This window comes from Bactrocera neohumeralis, unplaced genomic scaffold, assembly GCF_024586455.1.
Source record: "Bactrocera neohumeralis isolate Rockhampton unplaced genomic scaffold, APGP_CSIRO_Bneo_wtdbg2-racon-allhic-juicebox.fasta_v2 cluster09, whole genome shotgun sequence".
NCBI classification, from domain to species: Eukaryota; Metazoa; Arthropoda; class Insecta; order Diptera; family Tephritidae; genus Bactrocera; species Bactrocera neohumeralis.
The window spans coordinates 3,893,793-3,912,134 of NW_026089622.1; the positions used below are offsets into that span (position 1 = coordinate 3,893,793).

The 18,342-nt window shown below is 33.7% G+C and overlaps 1 long non-coding RNA gene across 1 annotated transcript; it reads left to right on the forward strand.

Annotated features, from left to right (window-relative positions):
• Positions 1-888: 888 nt before the first annotated feature.
• On the forward strand, positions 889-1,541 carry LOC126764029 (uncharacterized). The gene is made up of 2 exons (XR_007667790.1): positions 889-1,155; positions 1,213-1,541. It is a non-coding gene; the product is annotated as an uncharacterized LOC126764029 (long non-coding RNA).
• Positions 1,542-18,342: the final 16,801 nt, after the last annotated feature.

An 18,342-nucleotide genomic window follows, 5' to 3' on the forward strand; every position in this document is an offset into this window, starting at 1 on the left:
GATGCGTCGTACGTCAAATAATCCAGATTTGATAATTACCTTGGAAATGTACAATGAAGCATTAATAATCATTGAAGATATGTGTCTCAAAATTGCGCATAAAGCATTATCACAGTTATCTATGATTTCACCTGATCGTCCGATGCATGATTTGATGGATCAAGAATTGCAACAACAATTCAATTGTGACGCATTGATTGAATTTGTGCAATCAAATATTGACAAATTAAATGATCAACAAAACTATGTATATCAAACAATTTTGCAAGCTGTTTCTGACAACACTGGCGGATTATATTTCTTGGACGCACTTGGTGGAACCGGAAAAACTATCATTATTACATTGATTCTGGCAGCTATTCGATCACAGAAAAAAATTGCTTTGGCCCTTGCTTCTTCTGGAATTGCTGCCACTTTATTGGACGGAGGACGAACAGCACACTCTGCATTAAAATTGCCATTGAATATTTCAAGAAATTCAGCAATGGGAAAAGTCTTGAAGTAAGCAGCGATTATTCTGTGGGATGAGTGTACAATGGCCAAAAAAAAATCGCTCGAAGCATTGGATCGAACTATGAAAGATTTACGCGGAAATCAACAGCGGTTTGGTGGTGCCTTGATATTGTTATCAGGTGATTTTCGACAAACATTGCCAGTTCCTTCTCGATCAACTCCTGCCGATGAAATAAATGCATGTCTGAAATCTTCTGCTCTCTGGAGATTTGTGAAAAAATTGGCGTTGAATGTCAATATGTGTATCCTATTACAAGACGACTCATCTGCACATCAGTTTTCGGAACAATTGTTGGATATCGGAAATGGAATAATGCAAATCGACAATACAAATGGAATGATCACCTTGAAAATTTTTGTACAATTTTGCAAACAAAAGAAGAATTGGTCGAATGCGTTTTCCCAAATATCATTCAGAATCGCAGAAGCCATGATTGGTTAGCAGAACGTTCAATATTGGCACCGAAGAATATACACGACAATGCAATGAACTTTAAAATTCAAGAAAAATTGCCAGGTGAAGTCATAACTTATAAATCCATTGACAGCGTTATGGATGAAGATGAAGCTGTGAATTATCCAATTGAATTTCTGAATTCATTGGAACCAGCTGGTACACCGCCACATCTTTTGAATTTAAAGGTTTGTTCATTACTTTAATCATTAAAGAATATAAATCTGTTCCAATGATTCCAACAGACATGCCATTCAATTTCAAACGTCTGCAATTTCCGGTGCGTTTATCATTTGCCAACACTATAAACAAAGCAAAAGGACAAACATTTCAAATATGCGGAGTAAATTTGGAAGAATCATGTTTTTCACATGGGCAATTATATGTTGCATGTTCGAGAGTCAGTACTACACATCGTTTATTCATTCATGCACCGGACAGTAAAACTAAGAACGTTGTTTATCAAAATGTTTTAGATTAGAGCTCGAATTTTTAAGATTTACAATTTATTATATACGCTTATGTAAAAATAAGAGGAAACTGAAGAATAAATACTTTCAATGTTTGAAGAGTATTACTTTGTTGAATTTTTTATTGAATCGCTATGACAATTTTCTTATTATTCGTATTTATGTACGCTTCTCAATGTTAGCGTTATAACAATTTTATGGAGTGAATGGATAATATCGTACGAATGCATTCTCATGAACAACATATCGTTTATTTGTTTCATTATTTTCATAGTGAAAGATTCGTTCAATGCAATTTCTTCAAAATATTTGATAGCTTCTCGCGACCAGTATTTCCCATTACTTGGCTTGATATTTGCTAATCGGCAATTCAGAATTTGCTCTACATACTGGTATTCCCTTTCTTCCGGTCTGAATTTTACATTGAAGCACGATGGGCTATCAATCGACTGAACAACAACAGTTTTTTTCTTAAAGATAATTAGAATGGAATGTTCTTCTCATATCGAATCTTTTCATCGTCATTTTTTGTATGGTATACATGGAACTAAAATTTTTTTTTTTATTATATTGAATTATATTAGGGGTATTCTCTTGCTCTTGCAAACCCCGGTACACGGTGCAAGAATTGCAGATTTACAACGGCACAACAACAAACACACGCAGAAAAATATTTGCAAGGGCTGTAAAATATGTCAGACCAAAACCTATGTATATTTGCGTACAATGTCACGCAAAAATATAATTGCAACCCTGTTGTAGTTGCCATTTTACATAAAGACATATTACGTCGTTAAATTGTTGAGGAAGATAAGTTTTAAATGGATTTTATTATTTCTATTTAAATTTTAAAGATTTGTTACAGTTTTTTTCTTAAAAATGTATGCAGAAGGTGCGCCAAATCACAACAGCCATGCTTAATAGTCATTCACAACAAATTGACCGAATTAGCCATTCATATATCACTAGATTCTGCAATGGGTGCTCTCGTGCTCTTGTATATTTTGGTATAGTATTTTTGCAATCTGCAATCTTGCAAGAGCAAGAGAATACCCCTATTGTATTTGTTATTGACTTCTTTGTTTGGCTATTAACTTACTTTTTTATTACACTTTTATGAATGGAAAATCACATTATTTTCAAATACAGAGTAATTATTATCGCAGAATATAATTATAGACCATGAAATTTCAGGTTTTTTTGTTTTCTAAATAAGTTGACTTTTGCTCAAGTAACAATATAATGTGACATTACTCATTCATGTCAAATGCTTATTTTTTTGTTTCTCTTATGTTTTTGTTTACACTCAAACGTCAAATAAATAAAAATTTAGATTTGTCGTTTGTGGATATTTCATAAAATCTGAAAATAGGCAATTGCGTTGGCAAATTTATCGCATACTTGAATATTCAATATGTTTAAAAAGAAGATGACAAAAATGTCTATAATGAAAAAAATTAAATGAAGTATAATAGCCGATAAATATTTATATTAAAAAAAATTGAATATATTATTAATATATTTACGAACTGCGCAGCAAAGCGCGCCGGGTAAGCTAGTTTCTTTCTATTTTTTGATTACTAAAATTTTCAAATGATTCTTATATGAATTTTGAAGGAATGCTTATGATTTGAAATATAATTTTTGTATTTATGAGTTGTATTGAATTTTGACACAAAGAGATAAAAAGTATCTTAGTATCCTCTGCCCTTACTCTGTTTCTAAGCTACCTCCCCACCAATTTTCAACCAAATCGGTTCAGCCATTCTTGAGTTATAAATGTTGTAACTAATACGGCTTTCTTTTATATACTATTTATGTATGTACATAGATGACAGAATGGAATAGCAAAAAAGAAAAAAAACAACAAACACATGCGAGAGCTGTATAATTTTCATTAGCACTGCTCTACTACAGCTCCCATTGTTTTGCTACCGCTACGGCAGAGCAGAGCATAGCCCTTCATTTCTCGCTCTCGCTACAGCCATAGTTTTTTACTTAACAAAACTCGGAGCAGAGCACGTACTTTTACATTGTTATGCTATGGCTCTGCTGTGGCTCCCGACAAAGTGAGAGCGGTAGCGATAGCATAGCAATAATTCTAGAAATTGTGCTGCTACGGAGTAGTAAATAAAAACCTTGCCTACATTGCAATTGAACGAAATAGATAGTATAAGAATTAGCAATTGGACGACCTGAATTGAATGTAGAGCTTAACTCATTGTTTCGCCAAAGTAACGATAAACTGTCGTTAACAAAGGCAGCTATTGCGGTAGTATTGACAGCTCAACAGTTGCAACATTGAATAACTTTTTGTCCTTTCAGGCATATCATTCGTCAATACTCCGATAATAATGTTCTTGACTAGTTGTTTCTCTGTCTGCCTGTTGTCTACTCTACCTATATCCAAATATTGCAATTATTGTCAGCTTTTGCTTTTAGCTCAGGTAAGACTTTGTTGTACAGAAGAGGCACAAAATGCTGGGCTTTTTCGGTAATGTATAAATTTCTGGAAGCTTTACGTATTTGCACAGCGGATGATGCTGCTGAATTTTGCATATTCGAAACTGCGCATCGAAATTTTTGCATTTCTGAACTAAAAATGAGCGAAATATTTTTAATCAGTACTATTTTTGATGAATTGGAAAATAAAATATTAGGTTGTCAAATATCTCCCTTCCGCCTTTTTGTTTTTTGAATTTCGCGGCATGTATCGGGTGATTTTTTAAGAGCTTGATAACTTTTTTTTTAAAAAAAAAAAACGCATAAAATTTGCAAAATCTCATCGGTTCTTTATTTGAAACGTTAGATTGGTTCATGACATTTACTTTTTGAAGATAATTTCATTTAAATGTTGACCGCGGCTGCGTCTTAGGTGGTCCATTCGGAAAGTCCAATTTTGGGCAACTTTTTCGAGCATTTCGGCCGGAATAGCCCGAATTTCTTCGGAAATGTTGTCTTCCAAAGCTGGAATAGTTGCTGGCTTATTTCTGTAGACTTTAGACTTGACGTAGCCCCACAAAAAATAGTCTAAAGGCGTTAAATCGCATGATCTTGGTGGCCAACTTACGGGTCCATTTCTTGAGATGAATTGTTCTCCGAAGTTTTCCCTCAAAATGGCCATAGAATCGCGAGCTGTGTGGCATGTAGCGCCATCTTGTTGAAACCAAATGTCAACCAAGTTCAGTTCTTCCATTTTTGGCAACAAAAAGTTTGTTAGCATCGAACGATAGCGATCGCCATTCACCGTAACGTTGCGTCCAACAGCATCTTTGAAAAAATACGGTCCAATGATTCCACCAGCGTACAAACCACACCAAACAGTGCATTTTTCAGGATGCATGGGCAGTTGGCCACCAAGATCATGCGATTTAACGCCTTTAGACTATTTTTTGTGGGGCTACGTCAAGTCTAAAGCCTACAGAAATAAGCCACCAACTATTCCAGCTTTGGAAGACAACATTTCCGAAGAAATTCGGGCTATTCCGGCCGAAATGCTCGAAAAAGTTGCCCAAAATTGGACTTTCCGAATGGACCACCTAAGACGCAGCCGCGGTCAACATTTAAATGAAATTATCTTCAAAAAGTAAATGTCATGAACCAATCTAACGTTTCAAATAAAGAACCGATGAGATTTTGCAAATTTTATGCGTTTTTTTTTAAAAAAAGTTATCAAGCTCTTAAAAAATCACCCGATATAAAGCGTTACAGAGCTCGTATCTGGCAATGCTGTACATCTTTGAAAGGTCTTGACATAACCTACAAAACGACGCTATGCATGATTAGTTTGGATATTGCGTCCAACAGTTATAGACGTGTAAACATGGAGTTCACTAACGCCGAAATTCGCGCTGTTTTAAAGTTTTCCTTCGTTAAAGGCAAATCCGCTAGAAAAACGTTCCGTGAGATTATTGGTGGTTTGGTGGAGTGTACTCTAGCACTTCGAACTGCGGAGGAATGGCTTCGACGATTCAGAGTGGGTGAAAACGACACTATGGATAAGCCAGCCGGCGGAAGACCTGTGACGACGAATACCGATCAAATCATGGAAAAAATCGAGTTTGACCAGCATGTGGCATCTCGTGACATCGCTCAATAGATAGGAGTTACTCACCAAATCATTTTAAACCATCTGCAGAAGGCTGGATACATAATAAAGCTGGATGTGACGCAAAAAAACCTTCTGGACCGAATCAACACCTGCGATATGCCTCTGAAACGGAACGAACTCCACCCATTTTTGAAGCGTATAGTGACTGGCGATGATAAAAGCATCACATACGACAATATCAAGCGAAACCGGTCGTGGTCGAAGGCCGGTGAATCGTTCCAAACAGTGGCCAAGCCGGGATTGACAGCCTGGAAGGTTTTACTGTGTGTTTGGTGGGATTGGAAGGGAATCATGCACTATGAGCTGCTCCCATATGGCCAGAGGCTTAATTCTATCATTCACTGCAAACAACTGAAGCGCTTGAAGCAGGCGATCGACCAGAAGCGTCCAGAATTGGCCAACAGGAAGGGAGTAGTGTTCCACCAGGATAACGTCAGACCACACACTTCGTTGATGACTCGTCAGAAGCTACGGGAGCTCTGATTTTAGGTTTTATTGCATCCACCATATAGCCCGGATATAGCGCCAAGTGATTACCACCTGTTCCTGTCCATCGCGAACGCCCTTGTTGGTGGAAAGTTGAACTCAAAAGAGGATTGTGAAAAGTGGCTGCCCCAGTTCTTCGCAAATAAGGAGGAGGGCTTCTACGAGGGGGGTATTCTAAACTTGCCGACGGAAACAGACTAACTAACGAAACGGCGCATATTTGAACTAAATCCGATCACTGTAACACTTTTTATAAAAAATTGAATAAAGAGCAAAAAGGCGGAAGGGAGATATTTGACAACCTAATAGAATGCTTTCTCTAAAGGAGACACGAAAAGAGAATGAATCCTTCAAAAAATGAGGAAGTTATTGCTGGCGAAAAACTTTAAATCCAAAAGTAGCGAACTACTTCAAAATCACAGAAAGTTATCGGGATGACGTCTTTTTTAGCCTTTTTCGAATGGCGCGACTCTTTAATGGTTCGTAAAATACAAACACATACATTTTTCCGCAGGATACTTTCCATTCATTCACTATTATTCAACCATTTTTGACTAGCAATCGGCGCAGGCGTATTGGATACTGCTTGCTTATATGTTACCTTGTGGAGGTTGGTAAATACTACTCGAAAATTCAGGCAATTAAGCGACTGCTTACACATATTTAAAACAACAGCTCATAAACTATTTTTTGTAATGTGGCCTTCCGCTGTGTGCCAATATGAGATAATGGAAAGATTTCAGAACAGTATAAATAATCCGTTTCATTTCGCAATTGGGGTCTAGAAGGTACTAATTTTAAAATACCAACCCAAAAGGAGAATGCCATTAATTAATACAATCAAAAAGGCACCCATTCCATAATAATGCAAGTGAACTTAATTTTGCAATTAGATATATCCCGAATATTTTCAAAGATATATTATCTTTAGGCCATATATGACAACAAATTTCGTTTTTTGGATACATTTATTGGCTACGCAGGAATTTGCCATGACGTGAAAGTATATAAAAAATAGCCCAGTATTCAAAGCTATAACTACTGGCCAAGTAGAACTAGATGAGAATGCAGTTATTTTAGGCGACTCTGCTTACTCTATTTCAAAGTTCCTAATGACTCCATATAGAGGCAATGGAAAACTCAACCGGGAACAACGAACTTTTAATTTTTATCTTAGCTCAACAAAAGTCCACAAAGAGCAGCATTTCAGTATTCTTAAACAAAAATTTAAAATTTTAAACTACATTAATGTCAAGCCTATAAAAAAAGTGTCATCTATAACATTATCATGTGCGTACCTATAACTATTGGAACAACTAATGTTGATAATCCAAGAACAGAATTCCCATCAATACATTGATGATTGCGAGGAGAAATAATTGGCAACTTTGTATGCATCTTAGATTTAATACATTTATTTTCCCATGTATATACATATAACTTATTAAACATTAATATTTTAGTATTAATTTAACAAGTTTGGAGATCAATGTCTTCAAATTAAATGCAAGATACAACTAAAGTTTAATAAAAAAAAATTTTCAAGTCGGTCAGAGTTTTAATTAATTCCACAATAAAATATATATTATATTAATGTCACATATATAGAGATGATTATTTTAACATTCAATGTAAAACTTAAATATTATTTTGTAAAATATTTTTCAAATCAATAAGTGCCTTAATCCGTTCTTGTTTAATTTCGACTTTTTTCTGTTCGAGCTCCAGTACTTCCTCGTGACATTCTTGCTCCTTTTCTTCCGCATATTTGAAAAATTTAAGTGTTTCATTGCCTGAATTCACTATTCTCTTTTTAGCGCCAGCACTGGGCCAATCGCATAAATTATCCTCCGTCACTGTTAATATTTCCTTGAAGGTATTTTGGAGAGACGATTGCAGAATATTTAGTGTAGATTGATTGAATGACATACGTCGTACGCCATATACTGCATCACCGCTGTTTGATGCGTTTATACGTGGTCAATAAAATCAGAAACTTCCGGGAAATCGTTTCCCTTGTTTGATTAAAGTCCGGCTGAACTTTCTGCATCTCTCGAAGAACTTGACCCTACAGAAATGACATTTTATCTCGCCCTGCTGAAAATACTCTTTCCATGTTCAACCGGACACTCACTAGCGACCTCAGAATAGTTGTTGCAACTTCCTCGTTTTCTAATCTATTGAATTATAAAAAACACAATTTGTATTAAATACAAATCTCACAAATTTATAAAACAATCACTACCTTCAGCGACATACTAGCCAGGATCTTTTTGATTATAATTATATTTAATAAAATCCGCATTGAATTAAATAAACAGTTAAAATGGACACAAAATGTATCTTTATTAAACGTTATAATAAATAAAAACCAAATTCACTTTAAATAAGCGAAGCGATTGAATTTTACGCCAAAATGAACTGCAACCAATATTTCTTTACTGCGTTGCTAGATGTATTTGCAAAACAGTCACCGACTAACCTCTGACGCGTGCGGATGTTCACTCTTTCGTGTGTTATCAGTATTCGCTTATTTGTCTGTTTTCGGTATACCGTTTCGTTACTCTGTGAACTAAATAGTTATAAGTGGTTGTGTAAGGTGTGTTCATAATGCCCCCTGGGGCCTACAATCCAGGGGAAAATAGGTTCGCCCTACTTTCCTCTAGTCCTCATACAAAACGAAAAAAAGCCAACAAATCTCAAGAGACTTTCCCTGAGCTCCCCCCATTAACATCTCTAAAAACGAAGACCCAAAATACATAGTTCTTAAATCATTAGAAGACAATAAACCACTGTCACGTTTTTCATGCTTTGCGGTGCATAAAGCCATTTTAGGCATTAGCAAAGATGTTAAATCCATTTCAGAATTGCGTGACGGAAGTCTTCTCTTACTAGTTAAATATAAAAAAAACTGCTGAAAAATTCACAAACACGATAACACTTTCGAACATCTGCAAAATTTCAGCCAATTACCATAAACAACTTAACTCCGTAAAAGGCACGATTTTTGCGCCATTTCTTAACCATTTGCCTGAAAAAGAAATTATTGAAGGCCTTGAAGATTATGGAGTAAGCGCAGTGTATAAATTCCAGAAGAAGCTTGAAGGTGTCATAGTCCCAACAGGTGCAATGCTCCTCACTTTTGATGCCTACAAGCTACCTTAGGAAATTGATGTAGCCCGGCGAAAAATTTCAGTCCGTCCCTACTATCCCAATCCGATGCGCTGCAAAACCTGTCAAAAGCTCGGACACACAATAAAAAAATGCAAAGGCCTTCCTACATGCGTCAACTGCAGTCTCCCCCCTCACAATGACAGCGAATGCTCAAGAACCATGTGTGTGAATTGCTCAGGCGAACACCCTTCCTCCGCAAACACTTGTCCCAAGTTTATACAGGCTAAAGAAATTTTAAAAATAAAAACCATCGACAAATGCAGCATGCGTGAAGCAGCAACTAAATACAGATCTCAGCACTCTTCCACCTCTTCTTTTACACCCTTTTCAACAATAATTTCTCTACCTGCACAAATAACCACTCCAAACATTCCCACTTCAGCCTCCACAACATCAAAACCTTCCGAAAACGACAAAACAAAAAATTCACCTCAAGCTTCAAAAAAAATTTCCACCTCTTCAAATAACACTTCAACTAACACTAGCTTACCAAACTCCAACAAATCTATCGCCCATTCATGGGCTTCTAGCACGACCACGCCAACAAACAACAAAACTTCAATCACCAATTCACCTTTTAATTCTACTTTGACCATACCCTTCTCTCTCACCAATTCTTCAACAATCAAATCCACCTCAAGTGACAATTATATCTTCCCCTCGCCCAGAAATAACGACTGTGGTGGTCTAATGCTCTCCGACTCAGTACAAGCTGAGCCAAAGAGCGTTGCTGATCATAACAGTGACTTCGAAATGTAATGCATCTCTCACTGCATGTGGCTACCGGCGCTGTGCTCGCAGGGTGTCAAAAGCAGTTACATGCGTGTGTGTATGCATATATTCGTTCTCCCATAACTTTTCGTTTTACCTCCATATCATTTGCTATTCATCATGTTATCAATTTTGCAATGGAATATGAATGGTTACCTCAATAACTATCACGAACTTGAAATTCTGATTAAATACTATTCCCCATCCATCATTCTTTTAACCGAAACTCACTTACCCCAAAACCAAACTGCCTACACTCCCAAAAATTACATAGGGCATTTCTACAATCTACCTCAGATCACTAGTAAAAAGCAAGGAATTGCAATATTAGTCAAAAGGAATATTCAACACAAGCTATCACCTATTCAAACAAGTTTCTCAGCACTAGCGATCGACATCAATACAACAACCAAGATAGTGGCTGTTTGCATGTACATTCCTCCCAAAGATACTTTTTCTACATCTGATATTTCACTACTTCTAAGCCAATTCAGTACGCAATGCATCATTGGAGGCGACTTCAACGCCTGGAGTACTATCTAGGGATCTGATTACACAAACTCCAGAGGACAAAAAATTGAAGACGCGTTAATCTCATCCTATTTTATATCACTAAATAATGGTGCTCCCACCCACTTTTCGACTCACCACACCTTTTCTACAGTTGACATTACACTTTGTTCCGCAACTCTAGCCTCAAACTGCCAGTGGAAAGTCCTTGACTCATTGCATGGAAGCGACCACTTCCCTATCCTTACCCAAATAACCTCAGTCTGCAACCAATCCTTAGTAAAATTCACACCCAGATTTAAAATTAACCAAGCCGACTGGAAGAAATTCGGTCAAATGTGCGAAGAAATCAGTGCAGCCTCTCCAATTGCTAATAACATAAACCAAGAAGCAGCTAAAATCTTAAGAGTTATACGATCAGCAGCTCACCTCACCATACCACAAACTAAACTAAATAGATCCAATAAAACCGTTCCTTGGTGGAGTTCCGAACTATCCACACTCCAAGTTTCCAAGCAGAATTTGTGGCACCAATACAAAACCGTTCGCTCAACAGAAAATCTATTGAGATACAAAAAAGCAAACGCACAATTTAAGCAAAACGCCAAATTAGCAAAGCGCAAAGCATTTGAAGAACTCACCTCCAGCATAAACCCATCAACAAAACCTAAAAAAATATGGAATGAAATTATGTATGTATATAGTAAATGCCTAATAGCTTACTAACATAAAATTAGGTTCCACATTAGGCTTAGTTGCGGAATAAGAGAGTGAGCGTATTTCGTTTCTGCTAACGCCAACTCAACTAAAAACATAAATATATACATACATATATATATAAAAAAGTATATATAAGTAAATATAAGTAAATAAGCTAATGTCGAACGATAACACAGTTAAGCCTAATATTAGAAGCTAACTAACTAAGAATGTCAGTACAGTTAGCATTAGAATAAGGAGTATGTAAACTAATAAGGAATAAAAAGTTAGTCAGTCTTAAGATTCACTTCAATAAATACGGTTGTCAAAAAAAGGCCGAAGCTTTTTATTTTGTAAACCATAACTGGCGCAGTCGGGTTAACTTTGATCAAAAGATCAATTGCATCGAATCGTATTGCCGAAAATATTTAAAAGGTTTAATTAAAAAAATAAGCGAAAGTTTTATGCCGAAAAGAAAAAAAGAATCAAAATAATCATTAATATTACAAAAAAGTAAACGATGCATAAATTAGTGAAATTAGTGAGATATATAGAACAAACAAAAGTGCAAAAAGTTTAAAATAAATAGAAAGTGCGAAAATAGTAAAAAAAATTCTATAAAAAAACGAAACAAAAGTGCAAAATTAAAAAAAAAAACAAAAATAACATTTTTTTTTGGTGAAAATCGAACTCAAATTTCCAAAAAAAAAGAAAACGAAAGCTACAGTGAAAAAAAATTAGAAAATTTTTTGTTGAAAATAAGTGAAAATAAAGCATTAAACAAAAAGCATTAAAATCTTGAAGGAAAAGAGAAGCGAAATAAGTGCTAAAAAAGAAAAAAATTTACAGAAAGTTGCAAGTCGTCCAAAAAGTGCTAGTGTCACGTATCACAAAGAAAGAGTACAGTTTCGACAAAGATTTAAGAAATTTACAGCTTGCAAAAATAACAACGGAAATTACGGTATATATATATATATATAAAGCACAGTTCCAAATCAAAGAAACAGTAAAATAAAACTGTTTAATATAAAACAAAATTGTTTGCCGTAAAAAGTACAGTATCAAAGCAAAAATTTACAGCTTGCAACACGCGTTAAAACAGTAAGAACGGAACTTGCGGTATATACATATATTCATATATGTATATATAAAGCACAGTTTCGGAAAAAGCAACTACATTTTTTAAAACCGTTTTGTGAACCGCCACAAAAAAAGAGAAAAAAAACAGCAATTAAAAACAAATATTTTTGCGGAACCAACAAAACCAATTCACAGTTTAAACAAAAAATATTCACACGCGAAAAATATTAGAAAAAAAAGAATTGAAATATTATTAATGTGTCAAAAAACAAATATATATTGAAAAAAAAATAAAACGAAAACGAAAAAAAAAATATTAAGAAAAAGAGTTTAAATATTTTTTTGAAAATTAAACAATTTAGCAAGTATTAAAAAAAAAAAAAAAACATTTCTAAAACATAAAAGTGTATACAGTTACGGACAACCGAATTTAATCATCAAAATAAAACAAAACACGCCAAGTAATACTGGTTATAGTGAAAATATTGAAAACAGAAAAAAAATATAAAAATAAAAAGTTAATGAGAAATTTCTAAAAGCAAAGGCTATATATACAGTTACCCGAAAAATAATAAGGACAGCGGCCTAGAAATAATTAAGCTCATGTGCATCCAGAAATAGAAACAAAATACAAATAAAAAAGTTTCTACAACGTTTAAAAGACTTCTAAATAAAAGGAGAATACATCTTTACTTTTCCACAACTGGTCCAAAAAGAAATACTCCGCGGACCACATCTTCAAACCACAATTAAAACGCTCTATTTACAACTACTACTACAATGGAGAATCTAAACCAAACCATCGCCGAGCTGGAAAGGGTTATCGCAAGGCAAGAAGAATTGCTCCAAACCCAACAACAAGAAATGCAACAACAACATGCTCAACATCTACTACAACTACAAATAAACCAATAACCACAATTCTACAGATTTCACATGTCACCAAGGGACATCATGGATCAATTCCGGAGAATGAAGCCACTAGACGACCATCATAATCCAAAAGCATTCATTAAAGCGGTCGAAACCAACATTTCTCTCTGCGGCACAGACCAGGAACTCGTCCAACATTGTATCAACATTATAGCAAACGAAAAAATACTGGGCACTGCTGGAAAAAGAACAAGAGAACTGGAGGACAACTCATCGTGGGAAGCGATTAAGGCCAAAATTCTACAAGGATCTCGTCCGAGGAAGACATACGCAGAGGTATTCAATTTTTGTAGGACGGTCAAAGTAAGTAATCTTAATGAATTATTTATAATTTTTGAAAAATGTAAGGCAGAAATAAATGAAATATACATATTTGACCCTTTAAAACCGGGCATTTACAAACCTGAAAATGTAGATAGGGACCTTGTTGATATACTGTTAGAGAAAATCGATGGGCCTATAAGAGCACATATAACCGAAACGGAAACATTAAATGATATAATAGTAAAATATTCAAAGGTAAAATTGCTGCAGGATAAAAGAGCGATAGATTATAGACATCGAAAGTATGTCGATAAAAATAAAGCAAATTATGAAGGTTTCAAGAAAAATTATAGATCTTACGAACATAATAAAATTTCAGACAATAGACAAACCAAACCAACAAACGACAATAGACAACAAAGCGGGAACAATAACAATTGCAAACGTAATACAAATTTTAATCGTAACAATTACAACAATCGGAATAACTACGATTACGAGTACAACAATTCTACAAATAAAATACAACCAAATTTACCGAGACAAACTAAAAGCTCTCATATGAGCGTCGATTACAATCCAAGTACAAGTCGTTTGTCCAATAATTCAAATTTGATGGAAATTGGCAATGGTGAAGAAAAAGAAGTAAATTTTTTAACACCGCCTCAAACCCTCAACTCCCCATAATAACAGTAACAATAGGAAATCACAGAATTAAATGCTTAATAGATACAGGTTCAACAACTAGCATCATAAAACCAAACGCCCTATTCGAAAATTTTCAAAAGGAAAAACTTTCCAAACCGTTATGCTATGGAACTATCAACGGAATTAATGAAATAAAATATAAAATTGTAACACCTTTTCCGAAAGAATTTAACGTCTTAGGTACTTTATCATGGAAAGTAATAGATTTGAACAGCAACAAATACGAAGCTATTATAGGACAAAATTTTCTTATTCCTTTTAAAGCTAAAATTGATGTAGAAAACACGTTTATTAATATATTAGGAAACATAATTTATTTTGATCAACGAATTCCTTATGGAAAAACGGAAATTTGCGCACTCGAATTCAGTGATATGAAAAACTTAAACTTGAATCATTTAAATATCGAAGAAAGCCAATCGATAAAAGATCTATTACAAGAATTTAACGAATTATTTTTCAAAAACTTTCTTTTACGCATGAAATCAAACATCAAATTTTTACAACAAACGATAGACCCATTTATTCGAAAATTTATAGGTATCCACAAGTTCATGAATTAGAAATACAAAAACAAATAAAAGAAATGTTAGAACATAATATAATTAGAGAAAGCAACTCTGCTTACAACAGCCCTTTGTGGATAGTCCCCAAAAAAGCGGATGCAGACGGAAATAAAAAATGGCGTATCGTCGTCGATTACAGGAGATTAAATGAAATTACTATTAGCGATAAATTCCCGATACCTAATATCGATGGTATCATGGATAAACTAGGTAGAGCACAATATTTTTCCTCTATCGATCTCGCGAAAGGATTTCATCAAATACTGGTAGATGAAAAAGACAGGAAGAAAACAGCGTTTTCTACTCCGTTAGGACATTATGAATTCTTAAGAATGCCATTCGGTCTTAAAAATGCTCCATCGACATTCCAACGTCTTATGAACTCAGTACTTCGAGATTTCATAAACAAGATATGCGTTGTATACTTAGACGACATTTTGGTTTTTGGTACTTCTTTGTCAGAACATATAAATAATATGCGGAAAATTTTTACAAAACTAAAACAAGCAAAATTGAAAATACGTTTAGAAAAATGCAGTTTTTTAAAGAAAAAAACAGACTTTCTAGGTCATATACTAACTCCTGAAGGAATAAAACCAAATCCAAACAAAGTTGAAGTTATCCAAAAATTAAAGTTACCAATTTCTCAAAAGCAAATAAAATCTTTCTTAGGCATTACCGGCTTTTACACGAAATTTATAAAAGACTATTCTAAAATAGCTTATCCTATGGTCGCATATCTGAAAAAAGATGCAAAGATTAACGTTAATAACCCAAGTTATATAACCGCTTTCCAAAATTTAAAAAATATTATTACAAATCCCCCTATTTTAAGGTATCCAATTTTTACAAAAAGATTTAAATTAACTACAGACGCTAGCAACTTTGCTATTGGCGCAGTTCTCACACAAGACGACCACCCAATTTCATATGCTTCACGCACATTAAATACTCACGAGAAAAACTACCCAACCATCGAAAAGGAACTATTAGCAATAGTGTGGTCAGTAAAATACTATAGACCCTACTTATATGGAAGAGAATTCGATCTAAAAACAGATCACCAACCACTTAAATGGCTACAAAAGAAAAATTCTGGTAAGGATATAAATCCAAGACTTCAACGTTGGCTGGTACAATTAGGAGAGTACGATGCAAAAATCAATTATATAACCGGTAAAGAAAATAAAATAGCGGATTTTCTGAGCCGAATTAACAGTGATGAAATAAACATGGTGAATTCCGAAAATTTGGGAATGACCCTTAACAAAATGTTGCAAATAAAAGATTTAAACGCTGGTGAACAACAAGACCAAACAATGCTTTCAATAGAAGTCCAAACTAGCCATTCTCATGAAGAATATCTTTATAATCACTTTAACATTCTCAATACAGTCGTAAATCGTTTCAAACAGCAATTAATTTTAGTCGAAGCAAAAGAAAAAGAAGTAGAAAATATTTTCAAAAACAAACGCATTTTTATCGATATAGGAGATATTAACTCTCACAACGTTATTAATATTGTAAATAAACATTTTGAAAAAGGTAAGATCGCTATATATTTTGAACTTAATGAAGAAAAACATAATGAAGTGGAACAAATATTTTTAAATTCTTTCGCAAACAATCAAAATATTTCTTTTTTAAATTGCACAAACTTTGCCAAAGATATCGAAGATGAATACGAACTAAAGAGACAAATATCGTTTTTCCATAAAATCGAAGTAGGACATTCAGGCATTATTCCAACTTACGAGGGAATGAAGCATAAAGTATATCATCCAGAACTAAAAATTAAAATCCATGAAATAATAAATAATTGCGACATATGTAATGGTGGAAAATATGATAGGAATCCGATCAAAGCTAAATTTCAAATTACCGAAACACCAAATACAGTTAATGAAATTGTTCATATAGATACTTATGTTAACAGTAAACAGTCATTTATAATATTCATCGATAAATTTTCAAAACATGTTATTTCTTTCCATTTACCCGATAGAAATAGTCTAACGATCATAGATAAAATTAATGAATTTTTGTCAATTAAAGGCCATATAAAAAAGTTTGTTTTCGATAATGAATTTAATTCAAAACCAATCCAGCAATTTTTAAATAGAGAAAATATAGAATTTCATGCCACTAAACCACATAGCCATACGGGAAATTCAGATGTAGAGAGAATAAATAATACCCTTACCGAACGTATAAGAACCCTAAATTTAGAAGAAAAAGTTCCAACTACCATTCAAATGTGTACAGCCGTAAAACTTTATAACAATTCATTTCATACCACAATGAAAGCTACTCCTTTAGATGTTCAAAACAACAAAGTTAATCATAGCATAATTAAAAATCGGTTAGAAGAAGCAAAATTGAAGATCATTTCTAAACATAACACAAGAAAGGAAAATTACCTAGAAAAAAGGCGAGAAGGTTTCATTCGAAATTACAAAAGCGTAAGACACAAAGAAGAACCAAAATTTATTAAAAGAAATCTAGAAAACGTACATACATACAACAATCACAATAGAAACTCTAACGACAATTAGCCCATTTTAAAACAAAAATCTATCCCCTTCAGTGTAATGCACAATATATATCTTTTAAAAGAAGATAAAAAAACAAAATATACATTTTTTTTAATTCCGCTTATATGTATATAACTTATATTCCCATCGATCGTCTCAATTTTAATAAATATATACTTACCATTGTTGAAAATAAAATTGTAAAAATATAAAACAATAATTATCTATCATAATTTATATTAATATTAATATAAAACAACGTTTCTTTTGTTTAAGCACTATACATATGTACATAGATACGCTACGCTATTAAAATCATATTTAAAACAACTCCAAATTAAAAATGTTTACAATTTACATATTTATAAAAAAAAAACTTATTTTATCTAATGAATTAATTAAAACTCAACTAAAAACATAAATATATACATACATACGTATATATATAAATAAGTATATATAAGTAAATAAGCTAATGTCGAACGATAATACAGTTAAGCCTAATATTAGAAGCTAACTAACTAAGAATGTCAGTACAGTTAGCATTAGAATAAGGAGTATGTAAACTAATAAGGAATAAAAAGTTAGTCAGTCTTAAGATTCACTTCAATAAATACGGTTGTCAAAAAAAGGCCGAAGCTTTTTATTTTGTAAACCATAACTCGCACGCACACCTTCTACAACGTACCCCACCCAGTAAGTGTCCATTTTGTGAAGAGCCGGCATCAATTCGACATTTACTACATTGTCCAATTATCGACTCAACCCGAAAAGAGATCCTGAGTACAACGGATCCCTTCGATCTTTTGAGAGAGGCTAACTAAATATTTATTTGTTAAATAATTTATTATTGTACAAATTTCTTAAAAATAAAAAAAAATTAAATAAATAAAGTATTTGCAAAAAAACACGCTTTGCACTGCTGCCAGAAAAAATGTATGTATCGACTGCAGAATCATTTGTGTAAACAAAATAAGGATTTATATGGCTTTATAAGTTTACATTTTTTCAATGCCACTAAAGTTCACAAAAGTATAATCGAACTTCGAATATTTGTGAAACGAATTTT